This window comes from Lampetra planeri, chromosome 6, assembly GCF_965212315.1.
Source record: "Lampetra planeri chromosome 6, kcLamPlan1.2.h2, whole genome shotgun sequence".
Taxonomy (NCBI): Eukaryota; Metazoa; Chordata; class Hyperoartia; order Petromyzontiformes; family Petromyzontidae; genus Lampetra; species Lampetra planeri.
Window position 1 is genome coordinate 3,216,978 of NC_136112.1, and position 24,350 is coordinate 3,241,327.

At 50.4% G+C, this 24,350-nt stretch overlaps 1 protein-coding gene across 2 annotated transcripts in view; it reads right to left on the bottom strand.

Annotated features, from left to right (window-relative positions):
- Nucleotides 1-24,350, bottom strand: part of LOC144719402 (SH2B adapter protein 1-like) — a 98,485-nt gene that overhangs the window by 61,634 nt on the left and 12,501 nt on the right. Inside the window, exon 1 of one of the 2 annotated variants that reach the window (XM_078595283.1) lies at nucleotides 13,907-14,105. The exons of the other annotated variant lie outside the window; for it this stretch is intronic. The gene's annotated coding sequence lies outside the window, so the exon portion shown is untranslated. Of the gene's footprint in view, nucleotides 1-13,906; nucleotides 14,106-24,350 lie in introns of those variants that run through there. 2 annotated transcript variants of the gene reach the window in all.

A 24,350-nucleotide genomic window follows, 5' to 3' on the forward strand; every position in this document is an offset into this window, starting at 1 on the left:
GGGGGTCTTTGTCGTTGTGTGCTGTTGGTAACAACAACAACAACAAAACAACACAAAACCGCAACACAATAGCTCAACGCGGAACCTGGCCGCCACCGTTTCATAAAAATTTGCTTCAAAAAATCGAGTTCCCGGAATGTTCACGTCATTTCCACAACCCCTGCAAGCAAGCGGCAGCAACAGCAGCAGGGCTCTCACCCCACACCCACCCATGCCCCCCCCCCCCATAGTAGTAGTAGTAGCAACCACTCCAATAACAAACCCCAACCCACAAGGGCGGCAAGGGTGGTGGTGGGTACAGAGTCCACGGTCGCAAGTGCTGTGCAGGGGAACACTTTAAAAGCCACGGTGGCAAGGACACTTTTTTTAAAAAATTCCTCGCCGAGCCAGTAAACGCGTCAATCCGTTGGTCCAACGTTGTGGTTGGAACCGTTGGAACAACATTGGTACCACGTTGGGAGGAACAACGTTGGAACAACATTGGTACAACGTTGGGAGGAACAACGTTGGAATAACATTGGGTCAACGTTGGGAGGAACAACGTTGGAACAACATTGGTACAACGTTGGGAGGAACAACGTTGGAACAACATTGGTACAACGTTGGGAGGAACAACGTTGGAACGTTGGGTCAACGTTGGGAGGAACAACGTTGCAACAACATTGGTACAACGTTGGGAGGAACAACGTTGGAACAACGTTGGGAGGAACAACGTTGGAACAACATTGGGTCAACGTTGGGAGGAACAACGTTGGTACAACATTGGTACAACGTTGGCCCGACAACGTTCCGTGTTTAGCGGGCAGCCCGACCTGCTCGAAATGAGATCACGCTCACACAAAGACAAAGGTCCCCCGTATAGCCTCAACAGACTTTAGGGGCAAGTGCTGTTAGCGAGCGGCACCTATGAAGGCCGGCACGGCACACGAGGGGGTGGCGTGGCCAGCACCACGCCCGGCCGCCTTTGTCTCCCCCCCCCTGTTTACACCACCGCACTAAGGTACTCATCCGAGGGCCGAGTCGACATACATACGCGCGCTTCATTACGTATGTAGCTCTATGTACGTTGAACTTCTTTCGCGCCGTACGCAGCCGACCGTCTCGAGTCTCGAGACCATAACGACGGCTTCTCGCTCTCCGCCTTACATCACGCAGCAATGCAAGACACACAGAGAGCGAGAGAGTGCAAAGGGCGATGCAATGGGACTGGCATTAAAGAACGAATCGAGATGAACGGAGGAGCGGCGCTGTACCGGTGCGAGAATGCGGCACGCCATGCCGCACGAGCTCGGAGCGTGCAGGGAATTCGCCTTTTTTTAAACACACAACCCTATTCGAAGTTGAAGTGCATTTCACATTTTTTTTTACTTTCCTGTATTTTTTGTGTGCGTGTGACGCCTGTGTGTGTGTGTCTGTGTGTGTGTGTCTGTGTGTGTCTGTGTGTGTGTGTCTGTGTGTGTCTGTGTGTGTGTGTGTCTGTGTGTGTGTGTGTGTCTGTTTTAACTCCATCAAAAAAGTAACCTGCAGCGCCACACCTATTACCATCATTAGAGGAAAAAACGGTGATCCAATCTCCGACCCCCAGGAACAGGTTTGCAGATTTGCTGAGCATTTCTGTGAGGTCCTGGGGGAGGGAAAATCTCTCAGCCAGGAAAACATCATGGCACAAAGTGGGGATAACCCTGCTGAGGCTGCGGTGCCTCAAATATTGGAAGAGGTCACCCCCTGTGAGTGGCTGGCTGAGGTACCGGCTGTTGAGGAAGTACTGAGGGCGATCCGGAGTCTGAGACCAGGGAAGGCACCGGGCAGAGATGATCTCCCAGGCGAAATGCTGAGGGAGGGTGGCGTTTGTGCACAGACTGCCCTATATGACATCATAACAACAGTCTGGACCACTGGACGGGTTCCGCAGGACTGGAAGGATGCCCTGGTGGTCCCCCTCTTTAAGAAGGGGGACCGCACAGACTGTAACAACTACAGGGGCATCTCACTCCTCAGTGTGCCGGGTAAGGTCCTGGCAAGGATTATTCAACATCGCCTTGCTAGGCATGCTGAGGAGAGGCTTGCGGAGCCCCAATGTGGTTTCAGGAAAGGGCGGTCCTGCACAGATGCCATATTTTCTGTCCGTCTGCTACAGCAGAGGTGTAGGGAATTCCAAAAAGACCTACATCTCTGCTTTATTGACCTGGTCAAGGCCTATGATACCATCAGTAGGACTGGGCTCTGGGTTGTTCTTCGTGCTTTCGGAGTCCCTGACCCTCTGCTCACGATCATTAAGGACCTTCATGATGGTGAGCGGGCCCGGGTAAAACTACGTGGCCGGGAGTCGGAGCCTTTCCCTGTACACCTTGGGGTGCGACAGGGATGTCCTCTGGCTCCCACATTATTTAACATCTATTTCGACTGCGTAGTTCGTGAAGCCTTCAATAGCTGTACCGGGGGAATTACCATTTGGTACAGATATAATGGGAGGCTGATCGACGCCCGGGTGCGATCAAGGGATGGCTCCCTATTGGTCAACCACGTTATGTATGCCGATGATTTGGTAATAGCTGCTCATTCAGAAGAGGAGTTGGAGACGCTGCTGCTGAGGCTGGAGTGTGCCACTAAGAGGTGGGGCCTTACCATCAGCCCCACCAAAACTAAGCACCTGCCTGGGTATTTTGTACCATCGGGCACTCCGCCCCCACAACTCCCAATCGGTGATGGGGCAGTTGTGGAGAGAGTAGAGAGTTTCCCATACCTGGGCAGTGTGCTCATGACCAGCTCCAGTTTATCAGCAGAGGTCTCACTCCGAATCAGTCGAGCGGCAATATCTTTTCATCGGTTGCGTAACGCTGTGTGGAAGCTACCTGGTCTGTCGCTCCGCACGAAGCTTCAGGTCTTCTCGGCCACGGTCATTCCCTCCCTTCTCTACGCTTGCGAAACGTGGACCCCCCTAGTGGAGCATCTTCGCCGGTTGGAAACATTTAGGCTGGCCTGCCTACGATCCATCCTGGGTTTGACCAGGCTGGATTGTGTGAGGAGCTCACAAGTCCTTGAAAGATCTGGGCAAAGTCCCATCAGTGAGCTCCTCCGGCAGGCAAGGCTGCGTTGGCTGGGTCATGTAGCCCGCATGCCCAGCCACCGCATGCCTAAACAGCTTTTGTTCGGCCGGATCGAGGGGGCTAAACGGGCGCGGCACGGGCTAGAGAAGAGATGGAGTGATGTGGTACAGGAGGACGTGGAGCTGAGTGGACTTGCCGATGACTGGTACCAGCGGTGTCAAGATCGGCCTCAGTGGAGGAGGCTCGTGAAGGACGCTACTGGGCAGTTGGAGGCAGTCGCCCTCCAACAACAACGGAGGGCGGAGGAGCGACGCTCACAACAACGAGCGGAGCGCCGGGTGGCTAAAGCACAGCAAGTTGGCACAGTAGGGGGCACAGGTGGTGCATCAGCCAGTCATCTCGGTCATCTCGGTCAGTCGACCCGTGGCACCTGGGTCTGCCCCGTGACCTCCTGCCAGCGGGCGTTCGACACTTCACGTGGCCTCAAGGTGCACATGGCCTGGCACAAGCGTCGTGGTGACGTCACCGCCACTTAGTGGCGAATGGCGGTTGTTGTTGTTGTTGTGTGTCTGTGTGTGTGTGTGCGCATTATGGGGAGCGGTAATGCAGCGGTTAGCGCGCTGCGCTACGAACCCGGCACCCCAAGTTTGATTCCCGCTCACGGCCAACACCGGTGGCGAAGATCTGAACCGGTCCTAACAGCACTTTCCCCAACAGCATGTTAAGGCTACACGGGGATGCTTTGTCTTTGTTTTCACCCAAGCCTGTACGGCTGCTGCTACTCATGCGATGTGGTAAACGCATTCAGATGTTGCGTGTGGTGGGGGAGGAGGGGGGGGGTTACTGTTTTAAGATAATCAAGCTCTAGTGCATTCCTACGTTTATTAGCCCTGGCCTCAAACTTTCTGACCACCCCTTGGTAGCCAGCTTAAGGCGAGCCGTGCACAAACGAATGATTATGTTTAGATTTTATTTTTTATCCTCATTATTATTATTTTGGCGATCCGGCGGCAGCTCTGTAGCATAAACGGGGTCACGCTGGATCCGGTTTCAGAGTCGGAACATTTAATTTAGACCGAGGGAAATCCGATGAGGCATAAAGCTCTTTTTCGCAGGATGTCGAATAGCGGCACGGGGTCAGAACGCTACAACAACAAGCAACGCAAAAAATACGACAGCAGCGCATAGTTTCGGAAAGGTAAACAAATCAGTTTAAATATATATAATGAAACTAAACAATTTTTTTTTTATCTTACCAAGCAAAGCCCGCCGAGGAATTTGCTTGTTTTTTCAGAAGCGACCTGGCCACAAATGAGAGCTCAACAAAGGTGGCTTATCGTGTGGAAATTCAGAGCATCCAAATCCTCCATCAACGCGCGTTTCTAAGTGTGGAGGGAAAAACCGGAGGACCTGGCGAAAAATCCACGCGACCACGGGGAGAGAGGGACACGCAAACTCCAAATAAACTCTCAATGCATTATAGCTCATCAGACTCCTCCAGTACACACGATTCCGATATTTACAAAAAAATATCTAAATATTCTGTTTAGGAATCATCTTTTGGCGGGGTTTCTTTTTTCCCCTACACACGAACAAAAGAGAAAGGGAACGAAACGAAACATTGATCGGCCGACTGACAGAACGAGAGACAGAGAGCGAGAGAGAGACACGACGCCTCCCTTATATAGCCCACACTTTAACCGAGCGGCTATTTCCGTCGCTGCAGTTCTCCTCGCTCGCTCCCTTTGTTGACCAAAGGCCAGCGGGCAGCCGCCCGTACCTCGTGAGCGACGGCGGGGGGGGGGGGGTCCTCCAGCCCCCGATGGTTCCACGTGCACCTAACGAAGGCCATCGTGTAGTCGGTGCCCCCTCAATATAAAAAAATATAAAAAAATTACTTTTAATTATTTTTCAATTTGTTTTTATTTTACCAGGTAAGGCCCCACTGAGCTATATAGCTCATTTTTCAGAAGCGACCGGCTGACACAAATGACAGCTCAAAAAAGTGGCTTATGTGGAAATTGATAGCAGCCGAATAATCTAAACGCGTGATGTTGTTGATTCTAAATGTGGAGGGGGGAAAACCGGAGGACCCGGAGAAAAATCCACGCGACCACGGGAGTCGGGGTCGAGATGGAACCCACGATCTCCTGTATACCAGGCGAGGTAGTTAACATCTCGCCACCGTGGCGCCCCTAAATCAGTGGCATAGCGCGGCTGACTGGCATGGGCCCTGGTGCAAGACATGAAATGGGCGACCCATCCCCCCTGCTCCCTCCCCCCCGAAGGAGACCCACACCGTCTGATACCCCCCTTCCCACTCACTCTTGTAGCCCTGTGCAGTCACACCGCCTACACACCCCCCGATTGCAAGGCCACTCTCCGAACTCTACACCCAACGAGAAAATCTCCTCCCCCTTGAATGGGCGACCACCACAAAGGCTTGCCACAAAGGCTTGCCGGGGAGGGAGTGGGGGAAAGGGGTTTATTTTGGCATCGGGCGGCGAGGTGTGGTGGCTGGGAAGGTGGGGACCGGTGGCTGAGAGTTGTCGTCGGGCGTGTGAGGTTCTCTCCGTGGTTCTCCGGTTTTGGTCCCACGCAAGAAGCCACCCGCCACACGTGCCATCAATGGAACCGGTCACGCACCTCCATATAGCATAACCCCCCCCCCGCCCCCCCTGTATTCGTGCGTAAAATAATAATCTGCATTAATCTTATTGTCATTTACTCCTCATACTATTGTTGCGTGACCAAACTATGTCTCACTGTAGGGGTTTGTGTACGTGGCGTGTGACATTTCGGTGTTTTACAATTGTACCTGTCGGCACCTGATGTTGTAATTTTCGTAACCCAGGTCTATCCGTCAAGAAACAACATTCTCTCGCTCTCTACATCTCTCGAGTCTCAGCAGAAATCTCGCAGTTGGTCGTGTTGATAGTGCCCCGAGTGTTATGCACACCATTAGGCGTCGCAAACAAAAAAACTAAACAGGAATCCGAGCCAGCTTCGCACGTCAAGAATCTCATCATCACGACTCTCTCGTGGGTCTATCGCTTCGTCTATCTAGCACGACAAAGGGGGAGGTCGTAATTAACACAACAATGACAACCGTAATGATAATAATGATGACGACGACGACAAAAATGTGCGAGCAGACGGATCCGGGGGAATAGGAGGCTAAGTTTGGAGCACAATTACGAGTTATCGCCACGCTGCCGGAAGAGCCATTGGGTGGTTTTTTTTTAGCTCAAGGCTAAAAATTACAAAAAAGATGAATGAACGAATGAATGGGTGGGTGGGTGAGCGCGAGTGACGCATGCCGGTTCCATAGCGCAGGGTTTATTCCAGGCCTTTTTCTGCAAACACACATTCAACATTTCGCCGTAGTCATCGTCATTGCCATAACGTCGACTTTACTCTTGGCCTTTTGTCATTTCATTGTTCGTGGAAGACCACGCGAGGGAGCGGTCACCGAACAGAAAGTTTCGCGCGTTAGAATCAGGTGAACCCCCCCCCCCGCCGCCCGCCGCCAACGTTGATGCACAATCGGATATGATACAATTAAAAACAAACTGCGCCGTGTGCGTCACGAGATGTGGAAACGACCTCTCCCATTCGAAGAAAAAAAAGTCCCATAATGTGGCCCTGGAATCACTCGACGTGTCGTGAGTCAACCAACCTGCGGGGAAAACCTCGCGCCCTGGCACTCGGAGTAGGCCACGGGGAGAATCGCGATCGCCACCGGCGACCCGCCGTCACGTTGCCGTCATTCCCGCAAAGTCACCACCGAAGACAAGGTTGGGGGTTCCACCCGCACAGCCTTGCATCCGGAACAGCGCACGAGAGCGGTGCTGGTGGTGTTGTTCTCCCCAGTGCTGATGCCCACCACACCAGGTACTCATTAAAGACGGTCGAGGGGAGACCCCAGGGCTGGTATAAAATGTGTCACTGATGTTGGCCGTTCAGCGAGAACTCAGCTCAAATCGCTGGGTTCGTCGCCTTTCCACTGCACTCCCACTCCCCACCATCAACACCATCCCCACCAAACTACCAGCACAACCACCAACGGAGTAATCACTCTCAACCACAACCACCACCACCACCACCAAACCACGACCGCTAAGGTAATCTCACCTCCAACTTCAACCAGATACCCTCTGCCCAACAACTAGTGCTTTCAACGGCTTAGCCTCCATCCAACAATCGCAACATTTACCATGGCCACTCAACCACCACCACCACCACCAGTCAGCCAAAGCCTCCATCAGCCACACACTGCTGCCACCACCAGCACCACCACGTGGGTAGTCTCCACCACACCTGCAACACCATTACCAACAACACATCCGGTAATACTGTACGTCTGTTGTCCTCCCCCCCGCACCTCCGATTACCACGGTCGGCTACGTACGTAGGGTGCGAAAGAAGTTCAACGTACATACATACAAATGCTTGTGCACGTTGATAAGTTGATTTGTTTGGCTGTGTCAGGTGGTGGAGGGTCTTACACCAGCAGCAGCAGCGACATCGCTGATAATTTGGCAGGACCCTCCTGAACTAAGTAAGAGTCGTCAGACGTGGCAAGGCCTTTCCCTGCTGAACAAGCGTAGTAATAATTCACGTATTTCGTTAACTACAAAAGAGGTGAATCTGTGCACGCGTATGTTTGTCTGCCAAAAATCCCCTCTTCTTTCTCTGCAAGAATACTCCACCAATTTCAACCACGCACGGTGCCACTTTAAAAGCTCGTGACATGCGGCTTGCGTGACGGACAAGGTCGCCGTTACAAATGCACGACCTTACAATTTTGGCTAATTTGGCGTATCCTTCCGGCGCAAACTTATCCAATCTGCCGCTTATGAAAGCCCCGGCATGTGACGAGAGGCCCCCATTAAAAATCACACAAAGGATAGGCGTGCACCGCAGCGGAGGGATGAGTGGACGAGAGGTTTGGGGCAGCTAATGAATGGGGGGGCGAGAGGGGGGGTAGAGAAGATACCTATGAGCCCAACCAGGCGAGTGAAATTATTTTTTGTTCAAGCGAAAATGCAAAATTTTGCCGGTAAGGAAAAAATAACTCCCTTTGCAGTTCATACTCAACGGGCTTCCCACCGTTATGGAGAACGGCGATCCAATCCGTCTGAGTGCTGCGCGCAAAGTTCAACAGTCACGACCTGGGGCTGCGATTCTCAACAACCGATTCCTTCCATCGAGCTCGCATTGCCCCGTCTCTTTGCGAGCCGTCTGGCCTTCGTTTCGCCTGGTCTCGTTTGCCGCTGCCGTCGGTCTAAAAGTGTGACGATTAAATGGCCGCCGTTTGCGTGAAACATACAAGTCGCAATAAAATGTATTTCAACTCGTAACGCCGAGCCGAGGAGGAACCACAGGCGAGTGGGAAGACAGCAGCAGCCAGGCGGCGAGCTGGCGCTACCCAAACTCCACGGTCCTCTGTACATCAAAGTTCAAAGTTCATTTATTAGGTATAGCCCTGTGAGCCATTCGGCTCTTAAATCGGGTGCAACCGCAACAAACAAAAAACAAAAACATGAACAAGAAAACATCTTAAAGTGACTATGTGCAAACAGAAAAATCCACAAATACATGAAGGTGTTATTGGCCAATCATAGAGTGTTTGATTGGCGAGGGGGCAACGCTCTATCCCATACAGATGGAACGGGTGGAGTCCGCATTTGCTCCACCGCCTTCTCCAGGCGAGACACGGTTATGGCTCCACCAACTCTCGCTGCTGCCTCCACAGTGCTGGGTTACAGGCAGCTACGTACGTGCAGAATCGTAGCCGCCACCGCCACCCACGGCTCGTGCCATCATGCATCGAGAACTTACGCGTCAAATGTCATCATTACACGCCAATATATTTCACTAAACGTCACCGTCAGCCATGACCAACGCACCGCTGAATGCAGGCCTCCCCAAGCTCCCGACATCTCTCGCGATCCTACGACTTAAAAATCCACCTCTTCTTTCCACACACGAGCACGCACGAGCTCACCTCGTCGCGACATGCGCACGACGTACGTGCGTGTGCGTGTGCGTTGAACTTCTTTCGCACCGTATGTAGCCAACCGCGCGAGTCGCCACGATGGATGAGAAAACGACTTTGATCCCTTTTAAAATGAGACGGCCGGGTTATGAATCACATCTGCAAGTGGGCCGGTATAGCCAATTAGGGATATTAATCACACCCACCCCTACACCGCACCCCTCCTTGAATGGCAGGGTTGGGTTGGGGGGGCAGAAGGCGGGGGGAGGGGGGCAAGTCACTATGAACATTACGCTGGCCCACTCAATGCAATTACATGGAGCTTTAATCGTTATGAAATGCCATTAGGGCCGCTCTGCACCGTGTCCGAATAAACGCGTGGAAGAAGGTGTGAATGGTCCCCCCATGAATGGAACAATCAAGGACCGTGAGGCGCAAACTGTGGAGAGTGCGTCACTGATAACTGCACCGATACAACCGCGCGTACTCTGGTGGAGCGAGTGGACTGCTCCACTCAGCTACCCCAACACAACCACGTGGGCCCTGGTGGAGCGAGTGGACTGCTCCACTCAGCTACCCCGACACAACCACGTGGGCCCTGGTGGAGCGAGTGGACTGCTCCACTCAGCTACCCCGACACAACCACGTGGGCCCTGGTGGAGCGAGTGGACTTCTCCACCCGGCTACCCCGACACAACCACGTGGGCCCTGGTGGAGCGAGTGGACTGCTCCACTCAGCTACCCCAACACAACCACGTGGGCCCTGGTGGAACGAGTGGACTGCTCCACTCAGCTACCCCAACACAACCACGTGGGCCCTGGTGGAGCGAGTGGACTGCTCCACTCAGCTACCCCAACACAACCACGTGGGCCCTGGTGGAACGAGTGGACTGCTCCACTCAGCTACCCCAACACAACCACGTGGGCCCTGGTGGAACGAGTGGACTGCTCCACTCAGCTACCCCAACACAACCACGTGGGCCCTGGTGGAGTGAGTGGACTTCTCCACCCGGCTACCCCGACACAACCACGTGGGCCCTGGTGGAGCGAGTGGACTGCTCCACTCAGCTACCCCAACACAACCACGTGGGCCCTGGTGGAGCGAGTGGACTTCTCCACCCGGCTACCACCCCCCCGGATGCTGCTGTGGAATGGCCTACAACATTAGACGTAACAATTGTAGCCCCCTGCTGCTTGTGTTTTTCAAACACAATACAAAAGCAGAACAATGCTAAGTTACCATTCGTGCCGTCGTTGCTGGCATTAACACTCAAAACTATTACACTGTTTTTTATTTTACCAGGTAAAGCCCACTGAGCTATATAGTTCTTTTAAAGAAGCGACTTGGCCACAAATGATAGCTCAACAAAGTGGTTTATCATGTGAAAATACTCTAAACGCATGTTTATAAATGTGGAGGGACAAACCGGAAACCCCGGAGAACAATCCACGAGACCACGTGGGGATCATGCAAACTCCAAATATACATCAGCAGGCGTCAGGGTCGAGATCGAACCCGCGACCTACCAGGCGAGGTAGTTAACATCTCCTAGCCACCATGATGATGATTACAGAGAGAGAGACACGCAAACTCCAAATATACAGCAGCAGGCGTCACGGTCGAGATCGAACCCGCGACCTCCTGTAGACCAGGCGAGGTAGTTGACATCTCGCCACCGTGGCGCCCACATAGGTATTAAACCTACTGTGATGAAACAAAACATCCACTTCCCCGGATAGCTATACAGCTGACGTAATGTGTACAAAAATATACATCCTGTAAACGCTAGTATTTGTCTTAAGTGGAGGGACATATATGGGAAGGAGTCGTATTGTCTGTCGATTAATTGCTAAAAGTACCGTACTGTAGTTTATTTTCAGGACAAGACAAATAGACCTACAGCACAGCGGCAGCAGCAGCAGCCTGTTGGACAAAGTGTTCCACTGTACAGGAATGAAAAAATGGCTCATTAGAGTTAGAATATTTGTTAAGACTGGAGAAATCCTGTAAGCTATGAAGCACTTTTTCACAGATGTCCAGCAGGACACATCCTTTTCATTGGCACTGAGATTTGAGTTCTACAGAAAGCTGGAATGAAAAAAAAGGATCCTGAGACCAGAGACGGAGTGGTGGTGGCCAACGGTGTAAATATATAGCACGGCCGCAAGAAGGCCCATTGACACCGTACTAGCCAACCGTGCTAATGGGGGGTGCGGCGGATGGACAACACAAAATCGGTACAAAATAAATGAGTTTTAAATGTCGATTATTCAAAAGTGCAGAGTTCTAGTAGCTTCCTGATATCGGAAGAGCATTCCAGACAGCCGCGGAAGCGCATCTGAAAGCGCCGCGCGATGCGGTGACCATCTTTAGACCGTGGGGAGATCATCGTGATTGGGGAGGCCTTGATTCAACAGTGGCTAGATCATAGACTGGTAATGACATGCACACAACACGCTCATCAGTGGTGATCCCCCTCCCCCACCCCCGTTATTCTATTAAGTCAAGATCCATTGCCGCAATTCTATTCCAGAGATCGGTTCTTTGTTTGAAACGTTTGCGGTGAATTGTATAGCGCCACGAGTGGCTCCACGTGTGGCAAAGATCCCCCATGTCGCCTCAACAAAATGTCCCAAGTGCCGATCCCCCATGTCACCTCAACAAAATGTCCCAAGTGCCGATATTTACATACCGCACCCGGTACTCATTTAAGGCTGAGTCGAGCTCGGGGAGGCACAGGACCGGTTCAAATATTCGTCAACGATGTTGGCCGTGAACGGGAATCGAACTCGGATAGCCCAGTTCGTAGGGGTAGTGCACTAACCACAGCGCGCTACGCAGGGAAAATCAAACGCCAATTCTTTCACTATTCCTCAGCCTTGTGAATCGATTCATCAAAGTCTTCGATGCATTGTTTCGTAAGTACAGCGTCATTGAAAAACAATCAAAACAATCATGTTATGAACATCAATACAAATACCGGTCATGACTATCACGAACAGTCCAGAGGTTGCTATGTGGTTGCTATGTGGTTGTATGTTGAACTTCTTTCGCGCCGTACATAGCCAACCGTGCCAATCAGAGGTGGTTAGTTGGGTAGCAGCGGAGGTGGACAATTTAGCAAACTCCATTGTTGTGTTGTACTTTTCTATGCTCCCCATGTCTATCCATGGCTTCTCACCATCACCAACCCGCACTCATCAACGTGATTATGAAGTATGGTCAAACAACCTCCCCCCCCCTCCCACTCGTGGATTAACACGAGGGTGTGATCATTTACCTCCAGCGCTTAAGCTTATCAATACAGTCCTTGCTGTTAAAACAGTAGCAGTACGTGGTAGCCATAATAAAGGTTTTGTTGGGTCAAATCACGTAAATATAAATGTGTCGTTGACCCACCACCGACACCCAACACGGCCAATTAGTAAGGCTTGTCACGTAAACAAAAAGTGGCAATTAGTTACTACTTCAGTACGCCGGTGTGTTGGAGAGTAAACCCACGATGTGCACAATGTGAGCACCGTCACGTTTCGCTGGCGATTACAACAACCGGCTTCATCGGTCGCTTTGCCAGAATTGTGAGGACGTCTTCCCGTTTTGGTCTCAAGTAAGCCGCCGTGTTAAACTAAAGTACGAGGTATCAATATACCAGTTCTCGCTGCTGTCGTATACGAGTCAAAATAAATCAGAACTTAGTACGTTTTGGCAGTCGCGCTGTCATTCTTACGGCGCGAGACTAGGACGAAGGAAGGCGCCGCTCCGTTATACGAACACAGTCTGCGGTAGTTTCGTGGTGGTAGGGGAACCATGTTGTTAGTACGCGCGATCCAAAAATGGGAGTAATATGTGGGAATTCTATCGAATTTGGCCAATTGCTTGGTACGTGATGGTCTCACTCATTCGCGAATGACGCCGTGGGGTCTTTGAACCGTCCACTTTGAAGCTGATGGCGATCGGCGTATTCTTTTTTTTTGCTACGGCTCGGACGCCCGTGACAATAACCGGGGCTGCCTACCAGATTCGAACCGCGAAACCTCTGCAACAAAGCGGCCCCGAACGCGCCGCGTCACTGATGAGGCCACGCTCATCATGGGAGGAGTTTGGGAGGGGAGGGGGCACGGGGGTCCAACGCCCCCTCCCCCCTCCAAACTGGACACCGTTATTAAATTATTTTCAGTAGTTTACAATTAGGATAATAAATAAATGTATTTTATTCACCCGCGATTCCTAATGTAAGAGACAAAGCGAGCCCCTGTCCCCCCCTCCGACCCCCATGACGCTCATGCCACAAAGAGCAAAGGATGGTAGCCTTGAGTGGAAAATCGACATTCTCATGACGGGGCCCAGTCTTTCCATGGGACAACGAGGCTCCGTGTTATATAATAATTTTTTTGGTTAGGAGATGCAATGCACGTGATGATGATGAAGAACGATGATGGATGATGATGATGATTATGATCACAGATGATAATGATGCAGACGCCCGTCACTCGACGATGGTAATGAGAACTGTCAACGTTGCTGACACATGACGCGGGTGATGGTGGCGATGATTACGATGATGACGGTGGTGGTGGTGGCAATGATGATGATGGTTATGACGAAGGTGACGATTACGATAGCTGTTGATGCTAATAGCGATGGCGATGATGCTTCTGCTGGTGATGATGATTGTGTTAACGATGACGGTGATGGTGATGCTACGTATAACCGTGATTATGAAGACGACGTCGACGACGACGATCGATGACAAATTAATCTCACCCACGCGCATTTAATGACGGACGAGATCCTTACTTAAAAAGCCCCATCAGTGAACATCAATCAGCCCGTGCGAGCACTCACTCACTCACTCACCCTTGCCAAGAGACGCGAGCCGGCTTCTCGTGGCCGGTGTTGGGGCGGATTAATCCTCTGCGATCCGAGGCCTCTTTCCGATCTCCTCCGATCTCCCCGACTGCCATCACCACCACCACCACCGCCACCCTCCGTAGCACGAGCGGAGTTCGCGCGGATCAGCCGCAACCGAGCATCCGCAGCGGCTGCGCCGGTGTGCCTTTAAGAATGACCATTTGCGATGACTATCCACGTCTCACAATGGTAAACGGTGACTGTGTGTGTGTGTATATATATACAATGCATACACTATAATAATTACACAATCTCTTTACACTATAGACTGTATACGTGGCAATATACACTAAACCACACTGCTGCCGTTCTATATACCGAGTGTGTACTGTATAAAATATTGGATTACAAAATTAGATAAATATTATCCGCTTGTATATGTATGTATAAGCTTCCTTGTGTGTGTTGTGTGTGTGTGTATATAAATTAAATGTGCACTCGCAGTTTAACGCAGACATCGGTAACGCGTGTGTCTCTCTCTCTCTGCGAATCGAGCTGTCATTAACAAAGCGGCTACGTGCGACATTTAACAACACTCGAGAAAACAACACACACACAACAACAACACAACAACAGGCACAACAACAACACACCACACAACCACCACCATAGTGGCGATGCCTAGGGGAAGAGCGGAAAATCCATCCCTTCGCTGCGCCCAGAGGGAGAGAATCAGCGAACACTCACGCCGCTTGCTGCTGCTGCTGATGATGATGTTGGTGGTGGTGGTGATGATGCTGCTGATGATGCTGATGGTGATGTTGGTGCTGATGATGTTGGTGGCGGTGATGATGCTGCTGCTGCTGATGTTGATGATGCTGCTGATCTTGATGATGCTGATGATGTTGGTGGTGATGCTGATGGTGATGTTGATGATGTTGGTGGTGGTGATGCTGCATCTGATGATGATGTTGATGCTGATGATGTTGGTGATGCTGCTGATGATGATGTTGATGATGTTGATGCTGATGATGATGTTGGTGGTGGTGGTGGCGGTGATGATGATGGCAGCAGCGGCGGTGGTGGTACCGATGATGAGCTTGTACCTCGGTTTGAACCGCGCTTGCAGCTATCTCATTATTCCGACCATCATCACCATCACCACCATCACCACCACCATCACCACCACCATCACCACCATCACCACCCTCACCTCCTCCTCCACCACCTCCGCGCGGTAGCGAGCGAGCGAGCGACTGAGTGAGCCACGGAGCCCGAGAGGGAGAGGGAGGGAGGGGAGCGAGCGAATGGCCGGGTGCCTTTTATTTATTTTGTTATTTAACTGGAAGCAATTATTTGGTTATTTAACTCGAGCATTTTTTTTCACCCCCCCTCCCACACCCCCCTCCCTTACCCCCCTCCCTTACCCCCAACCCTTACACCCCCCCCACCCCTTACATCCCCACCCCTTACATCCCCACCCCTTACATCCCCCACGTCCCACCCCCCCCCACGCCCTACACCCCATACCCCTTACCCCGCCCACCCTTACCCCCCCTCCACCCCTTACAGCCCCTACGCACCACCCCCCCACGCTCTACACCCCATGCCCCCCCCCACCCCTTACCCCCCACCCCTTACCCCCCACCCCTTACCCCCTACCCCTTACACCCCCCCATCCCTTACAGCCCCCACGTACCCCCCCACCCACGCCCTACCCACCGCCACCCCCCCCCCCCTCTTTTCCCCGAAGCGAACCCGCTGCGAGGCTGAAGGTGTTTGCTGCTGTTGTTGTTTGCTGCTGTTGTTGTTGTTGTTTGTTGTTTGCTGTTGTTGTTGTTGTTTGGCTGTTTGCTTCGCGGGGGTGGGTGGGTTTGTTTATTTGTTTACTCTCGCGGTTTGGTGTGTGTTATGTGTTTGTGTGTACCTGTTGTGTGTGTGTTTGTGTGTACCTGTTGTGTGTGTGTTTGTGTGTACCTGTTGTGTGTGTGCGTGTGTGTACCTGTTGTGTGTGTGTTTGTGTGTACCTGTTGTGTGTGTGTTTGTGTGTACCTGTTGTGTGCGTGTTTGTGTGTACCTGTTGTGTGCGTGTTTGTGTGTACCTGTTGTGTGTGTGTTTGTGTGTACCTGTTGTGTGTGTGTTTGTGTGTACCTGTTGTGTGTGTGTTTGTGTGTACCTGTTGTGTGTGTGTTTGTGTGTACCTGTTGTGTGTGTGTTTGTGTGTACCTGTTGTGTGCGTGTTTGTGTGTACCTGTTGTGTGCGTGTTTGTGTGTACCTGTTGTGTGCGTGTTTGTGTGTACCTGTTGTGTGCGTGTTTGTGTGTACCTGTTGTGTGCGTGTTTGTGTGTACCTGTTGTGTGTGTGCTTGTGTGTACCTGTTGTGTGTGTGTTTGTGTGTACCTGTTGTGTGTGTGTTTGTGTGTACCTGTTGTGTGTGTGTTTGTGTGTACCTGTTGTGTGTGTGTTTGTGTGTACGTGTGTGTTGTGTACGTCTGTGTTGTATACGTCTGTGTTTGTTGTGTTTGTTGTGTGTTTGTTGTGTGTTGAGAGGACGATGTTTAGTCAGAGTGTGCGTGGGGTGTAACAGATGGAGAGCGGTGCTCGCTAGCAGCACTTGCCCCAACAGTCTGTTAAGGCTACACGGCGGGGAGTTCTTTGTCTCTGTATGGTATTTGTGTGTGTATTTGTGTAAGGGGCCGTCCATAAATGACGTCACGCTATTTTGGACGATTTTTGACCCCCCCCCCTCTCGTCACACGGCGTCACAAGTCAAACCCCCCCCTCAAATATGACGTCACAAAGCTCTGCCCCCCCCAAAACCACATTCCATTTTGAAAATAAAACATGCTTCAAATCGCTTTAAACTATTGTCATTGTAGTGCGTATTTAATGTGGCGCTGCACTCTGATGTTGTAGGAGTGTTGTTATAACAATTAGTGTTGTTATAACAATTCTATATTTATTTAAAGTTTCGCATTTTGATGTGACGTCACATTTATCACCCCCCCCCCTAGGTGCGTGACGTCATTTATGGACGCCCCCTAAGAGTGGGTCTGTGTATCTATGCGCGCGTGTATATCTTTGAGTGGCCTCAAAGTGCACCTAGCCTGGCACAAGTGCCCCGGTGACGGCACCACCACTTGGTAGCGAATGGCCGTTGTTTCACACGTATCTGCGTGTGCGTGTCTTTGTGCGCTCATGTGTTTTGTTGCTAATTATCGGCCATACTTCACCTCGCCGGGTCAGTGCGGTTAAGCGAAGGTGAAGCGTTAAGTGCAGGAGCATAGAAGCGCAGTCCAACAATGGCCATCTCATTAAATTCCCAGAGAAGATCCATCCAACAACAACAACATCAACATCATCATCTCCTGACACCCAAATCTCTGTCTCTCTTCGGTGAAAGCGTCAAAATCTGATAATTGTTTTTTTTTACCCTTCTATCTGGCAACAAAACTGACACCTTTTTTACAAGGAGTCATGTTTGCATAGACCGCAATACCTGCAGTCATAATACAAACAAAAAGACATAACTCTGATAATGTATGCACTGTCCTTGAAGTTGATTGGTCCACACCCGAGACAGCTTTCCTTAGAGCCTAGTCTCACATGGTGTTGGACCAGATGACGCCAAAAGGCGCACAACTCAAGGACAATGCACCATCAGAGTATGAGAGCTCGGGGCAAGCATCTACACTATGGGAACCTCATTTGCCAGTTAAAATATGATAATTGGTTCTTTACCCTTCTATCTGGCAACAAAACTGACACCTTTTTACAAGGAGTCATGTTTGCATAGACCGCAATACCTGCAGTCATAATACAAACAAAAAGACATAACTCTGATAATGTATGCACTGTCCTTGAAGTTGATTGGTCCACACCCGAGACAGCTTTCCTTAGAGCCTAGTCTCATATGGGTTGGACCAGATGACGCCAAAAGGCGCACAACTCAAGGACAATGCACCATCAGAGTATGAGAGCTCGGGGCAAGCATCTACACTATGGGAACCTCATTTGCCAGTTAAAATATGATAATTGGTTCTTTACCCTTCTATCTGGCAACAAAACTGACACCTTTTTTACAAGGAGTCATGTTTGCATAGACCGCAATACCTGCAGTCATAATCCAAACAAAAAGACACAACTCTGATAATGTATGCACTGTCCTTGAAGTTGATTGGTCCACACCCGAGACAGCTTTCCTTAGAGCCTAGTCTCACATGGGTTGGACCAGATGACGCCAAAAGGCGCACAACTCAAAGACAATGCACCATCAGAGTATGAGAGCTCGGGGCAAGCATCTACACTATGGGAACCTCATTTGCCAGTTAAAATATGATAATTGGTTCTTTACCCTTCTATCTGGCAACAAAACTGACACCTTTTTTACAAGGAGTCATGTTTGCAGAGACCGCAATACCTGCAGTCATAATCCAAACAAAAAGACATAACTCTGATAATGTATGCACTGTCCTTGAAGTTGATTGGTCCACACCCGAGACAGCTTTCCTTAGAGCCTAGTCTCACATGGGTTGGACCAGGTTCCCATAGCGTCAAAATCATTTGCTGCATTTTGGCATTGGCGGCGTTGCCATTCATGTCAGCACACAGGGCTCTGCTGAAGACGCTGCTGCTGCTGCTGCTGTGTTTCACACAGACACAGCCTGCAAGTGGTTCCATAGTAGGGGAGGAGGGGGCAATGCTGCAAGAGTGTATCCCCCCCCCATCCCAAACTAAGTCATTTGGAGTGCAATTTTTCAGATCTGTCAAAGGGTTGGTACGCAAATGGGCCGGCCTCCTGGTTTCGATTGATGTCGCGGGATCTCTCACGTCATGTTGTATATTCGGGTTGAAGTAGTATTAATCGGGGCGGCCTGCCGGATTCGAACCGCGCGAAGAACCGCTGGGCCGTGAAATATGATCAAACAACCCCAACACGACCTATGTATGTGTGTGTATGTACTGTACGTTGAACTTCTTTCGCACCGTACGTAGCACAGCGTGATAATCGGAGGTGCGGGGAAGGACCTCTGCTTTTGGTTACCTTTTTTCTTTGCTTTAAATATACACGTCTCTCTGAACCTCACGAGTAACTCAAAATAACTCGACACATTAGTCAACATCACTGTGGCCTTACGAGGAAAAAAGTACATAGATATAACAGGCGACGTTTCAGTCAATGGCCCTCATCATCCGTGTCAATGGTTGGCATGGGAATGTAATGGGTCACCTCCCCCCCTCTCCTATCCAACCCCCCACCCTCTCTACAGCCCCCTCCCCCCCCTCTTCCGGACCCTGGCGCAGTTGCACCGCCTGCACACTCGATAGCCACGCCGCTGCCCAGTGCATTGATTTTGTCTGCCTTATCGATTTGTGTTGGCATGTGTGGTCTAACCCATCAGTCCGTGCTAGCGTCGCTTGTTATGCTGCTATGGCTCTGACCGGGCCATTCTTCTCCTTATCTTGTGCCTGATGCGGTGTGTAAACATCGCTACTAGGGAGACAAAGGCGGCCTGGCGCGGTGCTGGCCACCCACTCCTTCGTGCGTGATGTGCCGGCATTCATAGGTGCTACTCGCTAACAGCACTTGCTCCTACAATCTGTAAAGGCTATACGGGGGGGATCTCGTCTTATCTTGTGTTTAACTGTTGGCTGTGCCCCCACAATCCTTCCGTGTTGTGTCTGCAGGATGCGGCCGTGCAGGCAGTCATCGATAGGGCGGCATCAAAGCAAAACTAAACGAAACTTTATTTTGTAATTTTTTCCAGGTAAGGTCCACGAAGCTATACAGCTCTTTTTTTCAGAAGCGACCTGGCCACAAATGATATCAGCTCAACGAAGTGGCTTATCACGTGGAAACTTACAGCAGCGGCCAAATACTCTAATAATAACAACAAGAATATAAACAACAACTACTGCAGCAATAGGATAAGGGTTGTGGATAATAAGGATTATAATAAAAATAATACAGTCACGGCCAACCCATTTCTTAATCAGTGATGGATGGATGCCTCTCCACACTGTGTCAGTCATGGGGGGAAGGGGGGAGGGTTTTTTTGACCATACTTCACCACGCTGGTCAGTGCGGGTTGGTGAATGGGGCAGGACCGCTGCTGATATATAATTCCCTCACTGATGTTCGCCGTGGCCAGAACATCGAACCGGGGTCGTCGCCGGCTTTCGTGACGCAGTGCGCTATCCACTGCGCCGCCGCTCCACCACCTAGCGATTATTAGCACGCCGCTGGTGTGGTGTCTCCAATTATATGGCTCGGGTGGAGCAGAGGCAAAGCGACTATTTTTTGAGACGCTTTGCCCAATTTTTTCGACGACTGCCGTGCCAGGAGATGGAATCGTTATTATGTTTTTATTTCACCAGGTAAGGCCCACTGAGCTACGTAGCTCTTTTTTTAAGAAGCGACAGCTGGCCAACAAATGATAGCTCAACCAAGTGGCTTATCTTCTTGGTTCTTTCGGTAAAGTCACGTAGAAGGGAAATAATAAAATAATAAAAATAAAACATAATAAAATAATTCTCACGACGTTTCGGCCACAACGCAAGCAGCCGTCTTCAGGTGAAGAACAGGTCTGTCAGGGAGACCATTCAGACTCTGTCTCCTCGACAGCCCTGTTCTTCACCTGAAGACGGCAGCTTGCGTTGTGGCCGAAACGTCGTGAGAATAATTGTATTATGTTTTATTATTTTATTATTTCCCTTCTACGTGACTTTACCGAAAGAACCAAGAAGATGAATCCCTGCAGTCACGAAAGCTTTAAATCGAAAGTGGCTTATCGTCGCGTGGAAATTTATAGCGGCCAAATACTCCAAACGCACGTTTCTTCGTGTGGAGGGAAACAAACGGAGGACCCGGAGATAAATCCACGCGGCCGCAGGGAGAACATTCAAACTCCAAATATATTTATGCGTAACGGTCGGGATCAAATAACCTCCTGTATACCAGACGAGGTAGTTAACATCTCGCCGCCGTGACACCCGTTTTCACCGACCCCTGGATTGCAGGTCCAGCGTGGTAACCAAGCTCCCTACATTTGTCATTTAAAATGGTTAAATATTGGTAAAGCTTACCGCTAAACATTTCTACGCGTGCGGCAAACGCTTAACTTTTAGTTGAAAGGGTTAAAAAAACGTTACAACCGTGGTTAAATAGAGGATATCGTAAACATCTACTGAGTGATGGCTTTAGGCAGAATCCAACTGTTATCAGGCCATTGTGATAGCCTATTAACCCAGGATCTGAAACCGGCTTCACACCCTGTCACGCTACAGGTGTTCTCCAGACTTTTATCTCATACACGATTGCATACCCACAGCCTTAGCCCCCCCCGCCCCACTCCCATTTCTTAAAACTGTCATTATAAAAAATCATAAACCGGGTAGTGACGAATTATGCAAATATCATGGTGATAAACGTCGTGTTATTTATTACATTTAAATTTCAGCAATTCCTCGACTTACTGCCTCTAAAATTACAAGAATTTCTACCCACAAAAAAACTGGTGGCGAGCTATTGCGGCTAGACCCGTGTGGGTGTGTGGGCGCGTGTGTGTGTGGGTGTATGAGTTTTCGTCCCGTGGGGAGCCGGTAGCGTAGTGGTTTGCACGCTGCGTTAAGAACCCGGCGACCCGAGTTTGATTTCTGCTCACGCCCAACACCAGTGACGATTATCTGAATCATGTCCTGGGGCTCCCCCAAGGTCGACTCAGCCTCAAGTGACTACCTGGTGCGGTGTGTAAACATCACCACTGGGGAGACGAAGGTGGCCGGGCGTGGTGCTGGTCACCCACCCCCTCGTGTGCCGTGCCGGCCTTCATAATTGCTCGCTAACGGCACTTGGCCCAGCAGTCTGTTAAGGCTATATGGGGGATCTTTGCTTTTGTTCATGTTCCAGTGTAACGGAGGAGTGGACTGGGCCCTCATCATAGCCATACATACGCAGGGTGTAGGGCAAAAATCCAGGAACCATGGCAAAATCAGGACCTCGCTGTGTACATTACAAGTGTCGTTTATTACAAAACACGGGCTGAGTGTGCCTAGATTAACGTGGACACAGCTCCCCGATGCGGCGTTCGTGTCGTGCCACGTGCCACGTTGTGTCCGCTACGGTGTCCGTCTGTTGTTTGTCCACGTGCAAAGGGAGCTTCCTGAAGGGGCGTCGTGCGGAAGCTCCCGGCATGGAGCGGAACGACGGACAAACAATGCTGGGATAACCCGAAAACCTCATCGGAGAGCCGTACAACAGCAGCAGCAGTAGGAGCACGATGATGGAACACCTCTGCGGTTGTGCCGGTGTTGGACACGTTGAGAAACGTTGAAGAGCGTCCTGCGTGTGAAACGGATTTGAGGCGCGCGTCCCACGTAAAACTGCACCCACGTTTCAAACATCTGCTATACTTTTACTGTCCAGACGTACGGTTTGTGACTTTTGCCCAACCCTGTATAACTGCGCACACACACACACGCGCACACACACAAACAAACAGGCAACCACCACGACAAGAAAGTGAAAATAAATATGTGCATGAGGTCCCTAGGGGACACGCATCTAGAACGACCCTAGCCTCACCCCTTTTGGCACAGACAAGCTGGGGGGGAACTGGAACCATCACCGCCCCCCCCCCACTCTTTCTTGGACAGCCTCCAGAACGGGCAATTGCTACATACACGTACACACAAAGATCCCCCGTGTATCCTGAGCCGACTTGTCGTAGCAAGTGCTGCTAGCGAGCGCCTTATATTAAGGCCGGCACGGCACATGACGGAGGGGGATGGGTGGCCAGCACCAAACGCGTCCCCGCCACCTTTGTATACACCAGTGGTCATATTTACACACTGCACCAGGTTACTCATTCAAGGCTGAGTCGACCTACAAGAAGCAGAGGACCCGGTTCAGATAACCATCACCGACATTGGCCGTGAGCTGGGAATCGAACGTGGGTCGCCGGGTTCGTAACATAGCGCGATAACACACTACACGGACGTCTAGCTTTAACAGGCTTCTCGGGCAAGTGCTGTTGGCGAGCATCTATGAAGGCCACACACAATCACGCATACACACACACATGCACACGCAAGCACACACAAGAGGTGGGAAAGTTTTGGACAAGGTGCTAAATTAGGCACAATGGAAAAATAAAGAAACATGCATCACTGCCATCACCGCAGCAGCATCACCAAATAATGTGTTCAATAACTGTACAGTGGTAAACCCATCCTCCCCGTGACTTTAAATGCTTTTAACAATTTTATATTTACCAGGTAAGCCCCACTGAGGTGCACAGCTCTTTTTCAGAAGCGACCTGGCCACAAACGATAGCCCAACGAAGTGGCCGGTGACGTGTAAATTTATAGCGGCCAAATACTCTAAACGCACCTTTCTAAATCCGGAGGGAAAAACCGGAGGACCCGGAGAAAAATCCACGTGACCACGGGGAGAGAGAACACGCAAACTCCAAACATACAGGTGTGAGGGTCGAGATCAAGCCGACGACCTCCTGTATACCAGGCAAGGTATTTAACATCTTATTCTTAGGTTTTTCGGTAAAGTCACGTGATTTTTATTTTATTTTTATTTTACTTTTATTAATTTTACATTTTTACATACGTGACTTTACCGGAAAAACCTAAGAATATGAATCCTTGCAGTCACGAAAGCTTCAAATCTAGAATTATTTAACATCTCACTACTGTGGCGCCCTTTTTTATTCCAGATAAGTTGTCCGGCAGCCTGATTGCTCACCACCTAGGCCAGGGGTCGGCAACCAAAATAAGAACACGTGAAAGACGGCGGTCCTTTATAACCAACGTCACGGAGCAGCCCTAAAAGAGCCGCATGAGCCACAAGTTTGCCGATCCCTGGCCTAAGCGCTCGACAAAAAATTTGCCATGGGGATTTTGTTGTTGTTGTTGTTGACCGCTCGCGCACACCGACACAAGCCGGCGTTTCACAAGCGGCAACTCACGTCCCACGCAAATGTCGTTGATAATTATGGGAATACGGAACGGAACGTGGCCGAAAATAAAATTGCAGAGTACGAGATGAGCCTAAAACAATATCCGTTCTTGATTTCAAACCACGTGCGTTAGACGGGCACTGTAATGATGTCACATGGACCTTTTTCAGATTTTTCTTTCCGTCAATGTAAACTTGTAAATAAATAATCACTGCCTCTTGGTGGTTTATTTTTACTTCTAGCACCATTTACATACAATTAATAATGCATTACGTATAATGAAAACGTAATTTTACATGTAATCAATTTTGTTTCCCGGAATGGGTGACTTTATGACGGGGAGTACTCAGTACCCTTGCTTATATCCGCAAGAGCTCTGCCCTTTTGGGCTGACCCCCCCCCCCATCACGATTACCGGGCGGAGGCCCAAAGGCCGATGGTGTCCACAAACGGCCAGCAAACAACCAATGCCACGCG